This window comes from Mastomys coucha, unplaced genomic scaffold, assembly GCF_008632895.1.
Source record: "Mastomys coucha isolate ucsf_1 unplaced genomic scaffold, UCSF_Mcou_1 pScaffold18, whole genome shotgun sequence".
In the NCBI taxonomy this organism is placed as follows: domain Eukaryota; kingdom Metazoa; phylum Chordata; class Mammalia; order Rodentia; family Muridae; genus Mastomys; species Mastomys coucha.
This window is the reverse complement of record NW_022196900.1, coordinates 14712954-14727578: the sequence shown is the minus strand read 5'-3', so window position 1 is coordinate 14727578 and position 14625 is coordinate 14712954. Positions and strand designations below refer to the sequence as shown.

General features: G+C 46.2%; 1 pseudogene; it reads right to left on the bottom strand.

Annotated features, from left to right (window-relative positions):
* Positions 1 to 5780: 5780 nt before the first annotated feature.
* On the bottom strand, positions 5781 to 5903 carry LOC116097322 (annotated as a pseudogene).
* Positions 5904 to 14625: the final 8722 nt, after the last annotated feature.

Below are 14625 nucleotides of genomic sequence, written 5' to 3'. Positions count from 1 at the left end.
CTCAGGAAAGGGAAAGGCTGAGGGAGGAAGAAGTAACCTTTAGATTTCTCCTGCTTATTTTTCCTCTTTACTTCCTAACAGCTTCTAGTGCTCTACAGCATCTTATCCTCATGCTTCTTAGCTATTCCCCATCGACAGCAGTGACACTTGGAAATATGATGGCTGAACAGACTCTCATAGTCTGCCCCTTATCAAAGGCCCGAGATGAACTGTTGTATTGACTTCTTTTAGGTCAACTTTGCACAAGCTGGGGTGTTTGGGAAAAGGGAACCTCAACTGAGAAAATGTCCTCCCCTGAGTGGCCTGGTGGCAAGCCTGTGGGGCATTTTTCTTGATTGACGATTGATGTAGAGAGGTCCAGTTGACTGTGGGCACTACCATCTCTGTGCTGGTTTGGATACAATAAGAAAAGCAAGCTGGGCAGGCCATGAGGAGTAGATCAGTAAGCAGCACCCCCTCCATAGCTTCTGCTCTGGTTCCTGCCTCTAGGTTCCTGCCTTGAGGTCCTGCTCTGACTTGCCTAAGGGATGTAGTGTGACCTAAGAGTTCTAAAATGAAATAAGTCCACCCCACCCCCACCACCCCCACACACACACTCACTTGTTTATGGTCATAGCATTTTCTCAGAGTAATAGAAACCCTAAGACAATTATCAACACATTAAATTCTGGAAAACACTGACTTTCAGGATAACATTTGATCCAGCTTCCAATTCTCTATCTCCACAACAGGTCATACCTATGTCACAAGTCAAACTTGAGCCAGATTGACCATAGACTCTGCCCTAAAGGTCTAGACCTCCCTTAAGCTTCCAAACAGTATTTGCACAGGCTAGTCCTTTCTTTGGAATGCCCTTAAACTACACACCCTAACACTCTCTGTGTTCAACATCCGGATACCCTTCTAGAACCAGCTGAAACTATGTTCTCTGGCCCTCTTTGGTTCTGCCAACAATATCAGGAGCTTTGATTGATGTTGGCTTCGAAGGTACCTTCAACTCCGATCTTCCCAAACTCAACCACTACACAATAACTGCCTGTTTTCTTACTTTTTCTAAAATTGCAAGCAAATTGAAAGAAGTAATTATGCCTTATTTTTTCCCCATATACCCAACACTGAATGAAGTGCCTACACGCTAATAAATAGCAGGAAAATGTGTGTATTTGTACAAAACTGATAGATGCTTGGCCAAATAATTAACATTTATTCAGTGTCCATGTGACAGGCACTGTTCCATGGGAGGCACACAAATATACATACTAATAATGTATATGATTATTACAGTCATTTTGCTGGTGAGAATAATAAAGCACAAAATTTAGTAACTGAACCAAGATCATCTGACTAGTAAGTACTGCAGCTGGGACTGGAACCCAAGCACATGACTCTAGAGCCTGCAAGTTTCATATACTGTATTTCTACCCAAAAATATAGTGAGAAGAAGATGACAGCACACCTGGCTAATGCAACACAAGGGGGAAAGAGCCTATTTAAGGGGATAGAGCCTGTCTTGGTGGGAAGGGCATGGTGGGAGAAGAATCATTTAGCTACAGGATCTTGCCCATATCTGGGCAAATCAGGCAGCAGAGAGAGATGAGTGCTGGTGTACCGCTGATTTACACTCTTTCCCCATTTTATTCAGCTTGGTACCCCAACCCATGGGATAGTGCTGCCCCCCGTGCAAAGGATGTCTTCCCTACTCCATTTACTCTCCCTGTGAATGCTCACAGGCAGAGATCTAAAGCTGTCCTTCTCTGATGCCTGCATGTTTCTTGGGGTTGTTTTTTTTTTTGTTTTGTTTTTCGAGACAGGGTTTCTCTGTGTAGCCCTGGCTGTCCTGGAACTCACTCTGTAGACCAGACTGGCCACAAACTCAGAAATCCACCTGCCTCTGCCTCCCAAGTGCTGGGATTAAAGGCATGCACCACCACTGCCCTGCTCCCGGCATGTTTCTTAATCCAGTCATGGTGAAAAACCATCTTAGACAACAAGCTTGTGTTTCTCTCAGCTACTTGCAAGGATGCATGAAAACTGACCAGACAACCCAATACTCAAACCCAAAGAACAAAAGCTTTAAGTACCATGGCCCACCTTAGGTGGCCATTCACACTAACCAGGTCACTTGGAAATGGAAAGCTACGTAAATGTTTGGTTTGCAAACCCCAAAAAGGAGAAGGAGAAGATTCAAGTAAGCTTTTAAAGACAATCACTGTCCAGCACCAACTTTGAAACATGGGGAGCCCACTATTTCACAGTGTGTAAAATGCTCAAGGAAGTTTGTCAGAGACACTTTTACAAAAATTGCTCATTGGAAGCCACTCATTCATGAAGTTCATGAATGGATGGAATTCCCACTTTTCTCAGCCAGGCCATGGGCAGGTGTTAATGACACTGAGATTAGAAACAGACATGAGCCTGCCCTCAAAGGACATAAAGTCAGATGAAAGCCCAAGGCAACCCATGACCTGTCTTTGCGATCCCTAAAGAGAAGTGTCTCCCTGCCTGCTCACAAGCCTGGCCTTTCACGTGCAATGTTGAGTCAAAACCATGTGATTCCATCTCCTCCATTATAAGATGGCATTTCTCGTGGGCTGAGCCACTCTTTCTCCTGTCAAGCACCTCTAAATATCTGCCATATGCAGGACCTGGGACACAAGCACAACCAATTCAGTGACTCATTCGCTTATTCAAAATCACTTGTGAGCATCTGTTTTGTACCTGCCAGTAGTAGCCTAAAGAGATTCATCAGGAACAAAACAGAGACTCCGTGGAGTTGGTGCCCTGGTGTTTTGTTTTGCTTTGCTTTGCTTTGTCTCATTTTATTGGAGGAAAATAGATAACAAGCAAATATCTAAATGTGTAATTTAATATCAAGTAGCATTAGGTACTAAATAAAAACTGACCAGTATGAAAAATCAGAATGTCGGGCTGAGAAACTGTAGACCTGAGCAGTGCCAACAACCCAGAAGCCTGGCACATATACATATTTTGCTCTTGTAAGGTCTCAGTGTGTGTGAATGAAGAGTCTTATGGGATTTGTTTCCTTATAGCATTAGAGTTTTTTCCATCCCATCCCATCATATATGCATACTAGGCATTGAACCTGGGCTTCATACATGCTAGGCACATGCTCAGGCTTCCAGACTCAGCTTACAACATATTTCTTCCATTCTCCTCTGGTTCACCAACCCAGTTAGAAGTCTCTGTTCTACACTTCTACACAAACCTACTCAAAGATAATGGGTTTGGATGCGGCCCCTTCTGTAACTAGACCTGTTAGTAGTAATGTCCTCCTCATAATGCTGAGCTGAGAATTCAAAGATAAAACATGTACAAAACAATAAATACTTATTACATATACCCTTATGTATTGGATGCTAGGGATTTAACCCTAGCCTTCAGGCGTGTGTTCTCCTGCTATGTTCTACTGCTAGCCCCGCATCACGTATGTATTTAAATATTATAACGAAGAAAGGTTATCGCTGTGGAAAGGTTAGCAGAAAGTCTGAGAAGAAATGTGTGATAATAGGTGGCTATTCAAATGGTGACCAGAAATAAGAATGAAGACAAAATTAAACTTTATTAAGTGCTAACCATGAGCTTGACACTTAGACTCTTCAATCGCTTCTTCCACCTGCTCACGACTGAGGAGTGAATTGGACAGTCTTGCCGTTATCTTTTAGAGGCTGGACTTTAGAAAACAACAGTGTCTTAATCAAAGCCATGTGACCTCTAAGTACTATTTTTTACCTTACTACAAAAGCCTACTTTCTTCCCTGTCATCACAAGAGTCCCTGTGTATTAACAATTCACAATTGAAAAATTAATTGTTAATTTCAAAAATAAAAGACTCCACTCAAAGTCAATGTATGAGATTCTAAGAAGCTTCATTCCAGGGATACGGATGATTCTGTAAAGTACTTCGAAAAGTCACAGCACTTCACAGCAACATCCCAGGCATGAATTTCTCCAAATCCCTAAACTCTCACAGCCTTTATTTATACCACAAAAATGATGGTAGCAATCCCCCCTACAAAACTGCTGTGAACTTTTTTAAACTTTTTATTGGTTCTTTATGAATTTCACATCATGCACCTCAATCCTACTCACCTTCCCCCCGCCTCCTCTTGTACCTGCCTTCCACCCTTGCAACCTCCCTGCCCCCAATAGAGGAATAAAAGAAAATCTCATCGTGGAAGCAACAGTGTGTCATAGTGTGTCCCATAGTACACCCTTCTGTCCCCACTTCTTTACTTGCAAATGTTCATTGCAATGAGTCATTGGTCTGGCTCAAGGCCTCAGAGTTCTGCTACACTGTCAATACTGGAACCTCACTGGGTCTCCTCTCAGAGACCCTGTTGTTGTCCTATGTCATGGAGATCCTATAGCATGGGATCTGTAGGACCAGCCTCTTTATGCACTCCAGCAGTTCATCTGTGTGTTAGATGTCGAAATGGGTCAATTCAAAGACTTGGAACTGGGCCCGAGAAGTATCTGAGCTGGTCAGCCCTGACAGCTCTATGCACCCACACCAGCATGGGGAAATCTCCTGCTCTGCCCTGGCTTGCCCACCCAGAGCCAATGCAAGAGACCCAGTTCTCCCACTCTCATGCCCTCAGGGCTAGGCCATCTGTGCCTACACCACCAGGGTCAGCTCTACTGTGCTGCCCAGGCAAGGGTCAGGGCCTACTCTCTTGAGTGCTACAGCAGGTGAAGGGCAGGGCCAGCTCTCTTGCTCTCATGACTCCAGAGCCAGGTTTCCCCACTGTGAAGGGAAAGAGGAGAAGAGGTTATTTCTCCCTCACACATGCCACTGCATGGGAGATGAATGGTAGGGCCAGCTCTCCCAGGCAGATAGATACTCTGGAGGGCATGCTCACTCAGAACTTTCAAAAACAGGAACAGCTCTACTGTGCTTCCTGGACAATGTAAAGAGCCAGCTCTCCCTGGTGTTGCAGCTGGCTAGGAATGGGTTCAGCTCTCCTGCTCTCACACCCCCAGGGCCAGTTTTCCCAGGATGTCAAGGTAAGCAGTAGGGCCAGTTCTACACAACCCTCAGACATCAACATGTCCTTGGGTGGCAGCCCAGACAGGGATGACCACTTGACCTTTGGTGTTAACATACTCCAAATGCTTTAGGGCCACAGATCCAGACAGGGGCCCCAATGAGAGCCCAGGCCAGGATTCCACCACTGTCCCAGGTGGCATCACTGACTACTCACATCAGGCTGCTTCTCACTACCCTCTAGTCTCCAGTTCTGTCTCTCTGCATTGTGCGCTTCCCTTTCGGCTTCTCTTTCTCTCCCATTTCTCCACCACTTATTTGCTTCTTTCAGGGGCACCTGGGATCTCTAGATGTCTGAGGTCATTTCAGGAGTGGTTTCAAGAGTGCAATGCCCACTTGTGAATTATGACACTGGGCAGGGATCATCTTAGGCATGCCCCACTCCAGACCTGTGCAGTACCCAACTGATGGTCACCTCAGGCTAGCTTCCTCTCTGAGCTCCATGGCTCCAAAACTGATGGTCATCTCAGGCTCACTCATTGCCCAAGTATGCCCCTTGGGGCCCCATGCAAAGGTCATCTGAATCTGGCTCACTCCCACCAAGGTCCATGGTCACAAGGCACGGTTGTTCTAGTCTCCAGCTCTCTGGGAGCCCTTTGAGCCTGCACAGCACTGGACTGGTTATCGTCTCGGAATAGCTTCCTGTCTGAGCCTGCCTGGTGGTCTGGTGGTCATCTCAGGCCTGTTTTTGTTTTGTTTTTTTTTTTTCAGGGAGTGTTGAGACACTAATCATTTGGATGTTCACAGGTCAGAATGCTAAGTGGTGACATAGCCTCTCTGCCACCTACCGACACACGTGTGACATAGCACCCACACCTGCAACCCTTCTAGGGGCAGGGAAAACTGCTCTGAATTTAAATGAGATCATGTAGAGGGACACCCACTACAGTGTCTGCTTTTAGTCTGAATCTTCAAATCAGCCGTACTGAAATGGTTTGAAAATCCCTCAATGTCAGAAGCCATTGAAATGGTAATCCAGCTTCTAATAGTCACAGTTTCTTCTGTAGACACAAGGAATTGTTTCTTTGAGCAAAGCCTTCTGGGGAATGAGGAAAAGCAAGGGAGTTCATCTTCCTTTTTTGTTTTTATAAGTAAAGAATAAACAGGAAGACTCTAGAGGACGAATTAACTTCATAACCCAATATCCCAAATTTGTTATTCTGACCTACAGTGGAAAGTGCCTTAACTTTTAGAGTGTACAGATACAGACACACACACGTGCATACCTACAAGCACACACCACACACTTACATATGCACAATGTACACTTTTTTTATTGCCACACACACCGATGTGCAACGTGGATGTATTATTAGCTATATACTAAGCTTGATGGCTTTTAAGTCAGCTGCTATTTAGAAAGAAATAAGAATCCTAATGCAACTATCAAAAAGAACTTCTGAGAGACACAAAAATCAGTGTTTTCCCAAGTTGCCTGATAAGACTCTCCTAGGGACTGATTCATTCTCCGAAGACGGGCAAGAAAACTGCACTTCCTGTGCACTCGAGGTTATTCTTAGGATCAAGCAAAACTCAAATAAGTATCCAAACCCAACTTGCAAGTGTAAAGGCATCCACCTCCCAGTGAGGCTACTAATTCTGGGCCCAAATGGTAATCTAGCTGTGATTTGGCCAACACAACTAACAATAACTAGACGATTTCCTTCTGTGAACATATATGCTACTATCGTTAAAGATCTTTCTTTTTTTTTCTCAGCTTTTATAAGACAGGATCTTATTTTGTAGCCCCGGCTTTCTGGAACTCAGGATGTAGTCCAAGTTGGCTTCAAACTCATAATAATCTTCTACCTCAACCTCCCTAGTTCTGGAATTACAGATGTGAGCCACGATGCCCAACTCTACTACAGCTAATTTTTAAAACTCACAGGTTATTGCTTCTTCTGTGTCTATCTCCCTGGTGGCAAGATTTGAATGACATTGGGGAAATCCCACTCTGGGTAGGAAAGAGGGACAGATGCATGCTGTCGCTTTGGCCAGGTGATTTAAATCAGGTCCTGTATGACCTGCGGAGTCTGGAGCCATTCTGTTACCATAACCTCCTGTTATGGCGAATTACCAGGGGTAGGGAGATCAGAAAGAAAGAGAGAGCTACAAGATCAGGGGAGGAAATTACAGATGGAGACAATCCTGAAGGGCAGTGCTCAGGGGAACCAGTGAACCCTTTCATAACGTTGTGTCCCTTTGTACACATCTCTCTCAGTCTTAACACCTCTTCTGGGCAGGTCGTTCCCATTTGACAGATGAGGAAACTAAGGTTTGACCCAGTAAGCGAATTACCTGGGACACTTGGGGTTTTTACATCCATTTACTCTTTGACAACTCCACATATGTATAAGATACATCGTGGTCCCACTCCCTTCTACATCTTCTCTTTTGTAAACTTTTGTGTATTCGTTCATTCATTTATTATGTATAGGAATGCTCATGACACAGTGCACTGTGAAAGTCAGAGAACAACGTGTGGGGGTCGGTTCTCTCCTTCCACAGTATAGATTCTGGGAAGAGCACTAGGTGGAGGCTTGGCCCCACTGAGCTATTACCCTTACCCTCCTCCCACTCCTACCAATCCCACTTCCTCCCAGGTCTCCATCCGACATCATGTCTTCCTGCTTTGGTTTTGCTTTTGCTCTGGGTCCCACTGCATTTAACCAGGGCAGCTGTCCTGGGCATGAGCGTGAAGCTGTGCACTGAGCGTGAGACCTCACCAGTGGTTACATCACTGACAACGATGCTGTCTTCACTTCAAGTAGCTCCCTATTGCATTTGGTTCCCCTTGTGTGGAATGGGGCCCTATGAGTCCCTTCTCCTTCCACGACTCGGGGTTTACCTGTTCAGTCTGCTGCAGACCCTTTGCAGGTTGCTGTGGATCCCTAGTAGCAGCCACAATGTGCCTCTAAGGCAGTGTTTCCTAGCCCATCCCACATTGTTGGGCTTGAGCATTCTGCCCTCTCTTCCTTGAGACTTGGATGGACACTTGGCTTTTGAGATTCTATGTGTCAGGCTCTTCCCAGCATATTAATCTGCAGTCACTCAAAGGAAGGAATTTCTGGGATGGAACAAACCGGAACGGAGTGAGGAGGGCTACTATGATGAATTAAATGACATAAAATGTAAATCAAAGAGAGGATGAGGGCTTGAGGAGAACACCAGAGAAAGGCTATAGAGAGTTCATGAAGAAACAAGATACTGACAGACCATCTAAACCTCAAACATGTTGGGGTGGGCTGAAAAGAAAGACTGTACCTAACCAGGAGTCATCCCTGTGGGTTGCAAAGGGGCAGCAACTTGCAGGCTCAACAAGCATTCGCTCGACACACAAGCTCCTGTGAATCTGAAAACAAATCAAGGTGAGTGCCCAGACTGTGAGGCTAGAAGGGACTGCAGCCTCCTCCACATCCCAGTCTCCTGGTCTAGCTGTCACTCTAACTAGACACTCCATATCCCCTTTTTCCCCTGGCTAGTCTTCCTGCCTCCAGTATTCCACATTGTCTACAAAGTATCATTTGAAACTACAGCAGCAGAGGACCCAGCCAGAATCTTCCAGTGTAAGACCGGAAAGTGGGCTTTGCTAGCTTTGTGGCTGCGAGCCAGGAAGTACTGTAGCAAGTAGTTCCAGGGCTAGAGTCAAGCAGCTGGGTTCCAACCCCAGGGCCCCTACCCCACTAGCTGTGTGTCCGTAGAGAAGTTACTTGTTTTTCCCCTTTGAGCCTGTTCTTTATGGGATTAGAAAAGTGCCTGTGTCACAGCCTACAGCCGAGCATTTAACACAATTCCTGCAAGCAGAATGTGAGCCGTAACTGACAGCTGTTGTCAATGGCATATAAAAATCCAGTGCATGGGGAACAATTCATCCTTAGCGGGGGACTACATCAGCATGGGATGGACTCTGGGCTCCCAGCCACTGGCTATTCATTCATTTTGGAGGTAGGAGAAAGTACTGTGGATGCTGAGGGATCTGGGTTCGGAACAGTCTCCCAGGTGACGCACATCAGGTAATTCTGAAGAGAGTTTATGACCTCATCTAGGGGCTAGGACACATCTAGGGGCTATGGCATGCAATGGCTAGGTAGCACTTAGGGGCTTGGTGGCATCTAGGGGTTAGGTGGCATCTGGAGCTAGGTGACATCTAGTGGCAAAGTGACATCTAGTGGCTAAGTGACATCTAGGGGTTTGGTGGCATTTAAGAGCTAGATGGCACCTGCTGGCTAGATGATATCTAGGGGATAGGTGGTATCTAGGGACTAGGAGGCATTTAGGAATGTGTGTCAGGTAATGGCTTATTTGTAATAGAAGGAGGGACGGTTCTTCTCCCCAGCACTGGAGACTTGGATTCATTCTGTCTGCGTCTAGGTAAGAGAACTTCCTACAGAGGAAATCCATGAACTGATCTAGGTGTCAAGTGACAAAGGAAGAATGGTCCAGAGAAGGACGGGCTAGGGAACAGAGTAGCCCCTGAGGTCTAACTAATGTCTAGTCTCCATGCTCCTGAGAAACCTCTGTAATCATCAAATTCTTCTCTGCCCATAAGAAAGGTCAAAAACATAATAAAATTGCGTTTCCTTACACAAAATAATCTATGAATGGAACTGGGAACAGTCACAGGTAAGAACCAAGCTGTGTCAAAAAAAATGTCATTTAATCTTCAACAAACAGGAGGTTCTAAGCCCATTTTACAGATGGAATGGCTAGGGGTCTCCAAGGGCTAGCCTTATGCACAACTAATAAGATTGATGGTTTAACACTATGTGATTCCTAGCCTGTGCCTTCATTACTAATGCCATTTTCTTCAAGAGCAGAGGTCACCAGCTCCACTCTAACAGCCAGTGCTCATGGCTCCTTGTGACTTAATCCACCTACTTAAACCCAGGCCCTGTCCCAGCTATAGAAGCAGCAAAAGTGAGCTGGGCGTCGGACATCACCACAGGATCACCAGTCTACAGGGATGACCGACCATAGTAACAACTTGATAACCTCAGTGATGCAATCCTGTTTGGGGTCCCAGCCCCACACAGGTCTGCAAAGTTCTTCAGACTGGTGTCAAGAATCTGCATTCTTCTGCCATATGATACCACCATACTAAAGACTGGGTTGCTCAGATACACAGGGAATGACCACTGGAAATACCAGCGGGGTTGGAACAAGCCAGACCTGGATACAGCAGACATCCTTTTGAACCATAGCATGGTGGCACAAGCCTATAATCCCAGCATTCAGGGGGTTGAAGCAGGAGGATTTCTGTGAGTTTGAAGCCAGCCTAGGCTATAAAGTGAATTCAAAGCAAAGCTAAGATACACCGTGAAGCCGTGTCTCCAGAGAGTTGGACAGATAGACAGACAGACAGAGAGCATGCACATGTGAGTGGGTGAGTCTAAGTACCCAGCCCAGCTCTGATAGCAGAGGAACCCGAGAACAAAGGAACCATGCTCATGAAGGGGTAAGTAGCCTGCCGAGAGACTCTACTGTTGGGCAGTGACAGGCCCAACACCCACCAGGGACAAAGAGTGCTGGGCAAACTGTCACTGATGCCCAACCTCCCCCAAAGGACTTAACGTCTCCCTACACTTTGGCCCAGGCAGCTGCTGTGACTAATTCCAGGCACTTCCTTGTTGTCAGGTTTCAGCACTCTGACTTCCTCCTGCCGGAGCAGCTCTGGCTGAAGACAGACATTAATCTTCAAGGAGAAGGGCAGCCTCGTGGGAAGGCTCCTGACTGATTCACTGCCAGGACTAATAGCAACAGCCAAGTTGCCCAGCGTTTGACAAAAGGCTCCAGCCTCTCGCCCAGTAAATTACTGAATGCCTCTATTCCCACCCTCACCCTTATTCCCTCCCCTTCTGGATCCCAGCACCTGAGCCTGACAAGCATCACACAGCCCAGTGTCCCAGACCTACAGACAGGATGCAGAGGGAGCACTTCCAACCTGCTTATCCCCTCTCCCACTACCCTCACCCCAGTAGGGGGAAAACACTGGTTCTAAAAAGGAACCCAAAAATCTGTTTTGTTTTGTTTTGTTTTGAGATAAGATCTCTCTATAGCCCTGACTGTCTTGAAACTCACTGTGTATACCAGGCTGGCCTTGAACTCACAGAGATCTACCTGCTTCTGACTTCTAAGGGCTGGGATTAAAGGCATGCATCACCATGCCTGACAGCAATCTGTATTTTCTAAAGAGAAAGAATTTTACCGTCCCCCAGAAGATTCAGATCTTCAGGAAAGGTTAGAAGGAAACAATAAGATGCATGTCATCATGCAGAATAATTTCTGGATATTTCTTAGCCTGCAAACATAATTCTGTATAGAATCTAATATCATTGTCTTAGGGTACTGTTAACAGCTGGCATTTGTGTAGTTACTTAACTGTTACTTTATGCCAGGCTTAGAACCACCCTGGGTCTAAGTGAAACCTGGATTCAAACGACTCTGACTTAACCAGGAGGAGATGATGGTGTCAAGATCAAATCCTTGCTCTCCTGCAAACCTGTGACTTCTGTCCTTATCTTTCTTTTCCTTGTTCCATCAAGGAAGAAGTCAAGTACACTGACTCAGGAAAGCCAGAAGTTTCTGCACATGCACTGCAGCCACCTGGGACACCTTCCTTCTAGATGTGGGGGAGGGACAAGGGTGTCACTGAGAAAGCTGGCCCAGCAGCTAGGTGCAAGCAGGTGGAGGGGGCGGGCTCACTGGTGGCTACCCAGATGGGGCCAGAGTGCTTAAGTGAGCAGGAACCTTGGAAGTTATTAAAGTTTCAAGAAAGCTAGGAAGCAAACCCACAGCCACCAGCTACAACACCAGTTCACTCGTGGCCTCTGCCCTTTCTGCTCTTCGATGATGTGAAAGTCTGATTCCAGTGTCTCTCTAGCCCCTCCCAAGCAGACCTTCTGTCTCAGCCTAGGTGCGAGCTCCTGCAGGCAGCTATCTACAGAAGCAATTAGTGTTAAAGCCCTTGTATTAATTGTGTCTCTTGGGACAGACAGTGAAGGTGCACAGAGGGCCAGGCTCAGCTCCATAGCTTAGCTGAATGGTCTAATGGAAGATCTGTCTTCCCACTTTATCTTTTTCTCTCTCCCTCTCCCTCTTCTCCCCATCCCTCTGTCTCTCCCATCCCTCCCTCTCTCCTTTTCTCTCTACTTTCTCTTTCTCTCCCTTTCCTGTCTCTCTTTCTGTTCTTTTTGCTTTCTCTTCTCCTTTCTCTTTCCTTCTTTCTCGCCTCCTTTTTTTTCCCTATTTCTCTTTCCTTTCCCTCCATTTTCTCTTTTTCTTTCTTTCTTTCTCTTTTGTTTTCTTACCTTGTCTTCCCTTGCCCTCTCTCTGCCTCTTTCTCTTCCCTTTCCTCCATTCCTTTCTGTTTCTCTTTCCTCCACACTCCTTCCTTCTCTTTCTTCCTCTTTCTCTTTTTCTTTCTACCCTTTCCTCCATATTCCTTACACCACACACACACACACACACACACACACACACACACACACACACACACACACACTCTTCACAGCATCAAATCCTCTCTTCCCAAGAAGGATCTCTTTGTTGTAGTAACCCTCTCACCTCTCTGTGTCTCTCTTAAACATGCTGACTCATGAACAGATGCTCTAACTACATGCATGCACATGCCTATACACTCACACACACATACATACATACATGCATGCACACACAATACTCATGTGCACATTCATTTCCTGTCGTCACAAGCTGAGGCTTAGATGCAGAGCAAATGCAGCGCTCCTGTGCCTGTCACTCTGGCCAGCTCTCGTCAGTGTCCTGTCTTATCATTGTGGCAGAGCCATGGTCTACCCTAAGCTGTGAGTATTGCTGACTTCTTTTTCTTTCTCTCTTTCTCTTTCTTTTTCCCTCCATTTTCTCTTTCTCTTTCTTTCTCTTTTGCTTCCATCCTCTCATTTTTCCCTCTCTCTGCTTCTTCCCATTTGACGTGTGCTTTTTTTTTTTTTTTCAAGTTTTAAGGCTCAAAATATGCTGGAGTACTCCCAATAGCCAGGGCTGTGGCTGCAATGGCAGCAGCTACAGAGATTTAGTGAGAAAGGAGGACACCTTAACTCCTGGACCTGAGCAGTTCAGGTTTCCACACACTGCCTCGCTGCCTCTTACAAGTGAGACCCTCAGTCTCTGACTTGGACCATCCCAGCAGCATCATCCTCTGAAAAGTTAGTCACATGGACAATTACTGGTGGTTTAGGAGCACTCAGGCATGGCTAAGCCTGAAGGACCCCCACATACGAAGGCTGACTGCAAATTGGACAGATTCCTGCAGCAGGGCTAGAGGTATCCCTCCCAAGTAGGAGCTGATGGGCTACTGGGGGTAGCCAGTAGAGAACACATCATCCATATTGGGGCCTGTTCTGTGTCGGAGTTCACAGCTTGAAGGGCCCTGAGAACTTCCCTGGGCAGATGAACGTCTGCCAGAGCAGAGCATCTCTCTCCCAGTTACACCAGCAACTGTCAACATGGCTCCCCTCCAACACTCCTCACTGCCATTTAGAGGTAGCAGGTGAACTGGGGGAGGGAACCAACCTAGAAGGCAGAGTGAATAACAAGCCATGAGCTCTTCCTGTCTTCCCAAGGCAGGAGGCTGAGCCTGGGTCTACCCTGGCACTCAACACACACACACACACACACAGAGAGAGAGAGAGAGAGAGAGAGAGAGAGAGAGAGAGAGAGAGAGAGAGAGAGAGAGAGAGACATCTAGAAGTCTAGAATTAGAGAGCAAACAAACTTGGATGAGATGCTGAAAGATTAGTTTATATCAAGTTGAAATGCCTAAAACTCCCCCAAAATGTGTCTGTTGTGATCCTTGACAAGCTAATATTTCCACATGAGATATTATCTATGAAGTGAAAAGAGGTTCCCAGACAAGCTACCTTGAAGAGTCACAAGGGGAGAGGGGATAAAAAAAATAAACTTTAGGGTAATATACTCTGGTTCATTTATCATTTAGGCAAATTATACCTGTAAGTCAGATAAGCTCATACATAAGGCATGCCGTAATCTTAGAAAAGGCAGTGGGATGGTTAAAGTGGGACTCTGATCTGGAAAGAAAAGTCAGAAGTGAAGGCAAAGAGAACAGGTGGGCTCAGGATAAGCAAGTGACATCAACCTACCCACCAAAGTCTGATTCTCCATGTCCTGTGTTGGGCAGGCTGAGTGTTCAAAGGATGATGGTGCTCTAAGGGTCTGCAGCTCAGAGTCAAAGAGCCAGCCAGGAAGAGAAGCAAGCCTGACTCTGGGTGGTCACAGCAAGACACAGAAGAGGAACATAGTGGGAGCAGAAGAAAGCAAACACTTTCACCAAAATCACAGGGTCTGTGGTGCTTTGAATGAGAATGACCCCCATAGCTTCATATACTTCAATATTTGGTTCCCAGGTGGTGAACGGTTTGGAAAGGATTAGGAGGTGTGGCCTAGTTTGGAGGAAGTGTGTCACTGGGAGTGGGCTTTGAGGTTTCAAAAGCCCATTGCGTTCTCTCTCTCTCCCTCTCTCTCTCTCCCTCTCTCTCTCTCCCCCTCTCTCCCTCTCCCTCTCTCTC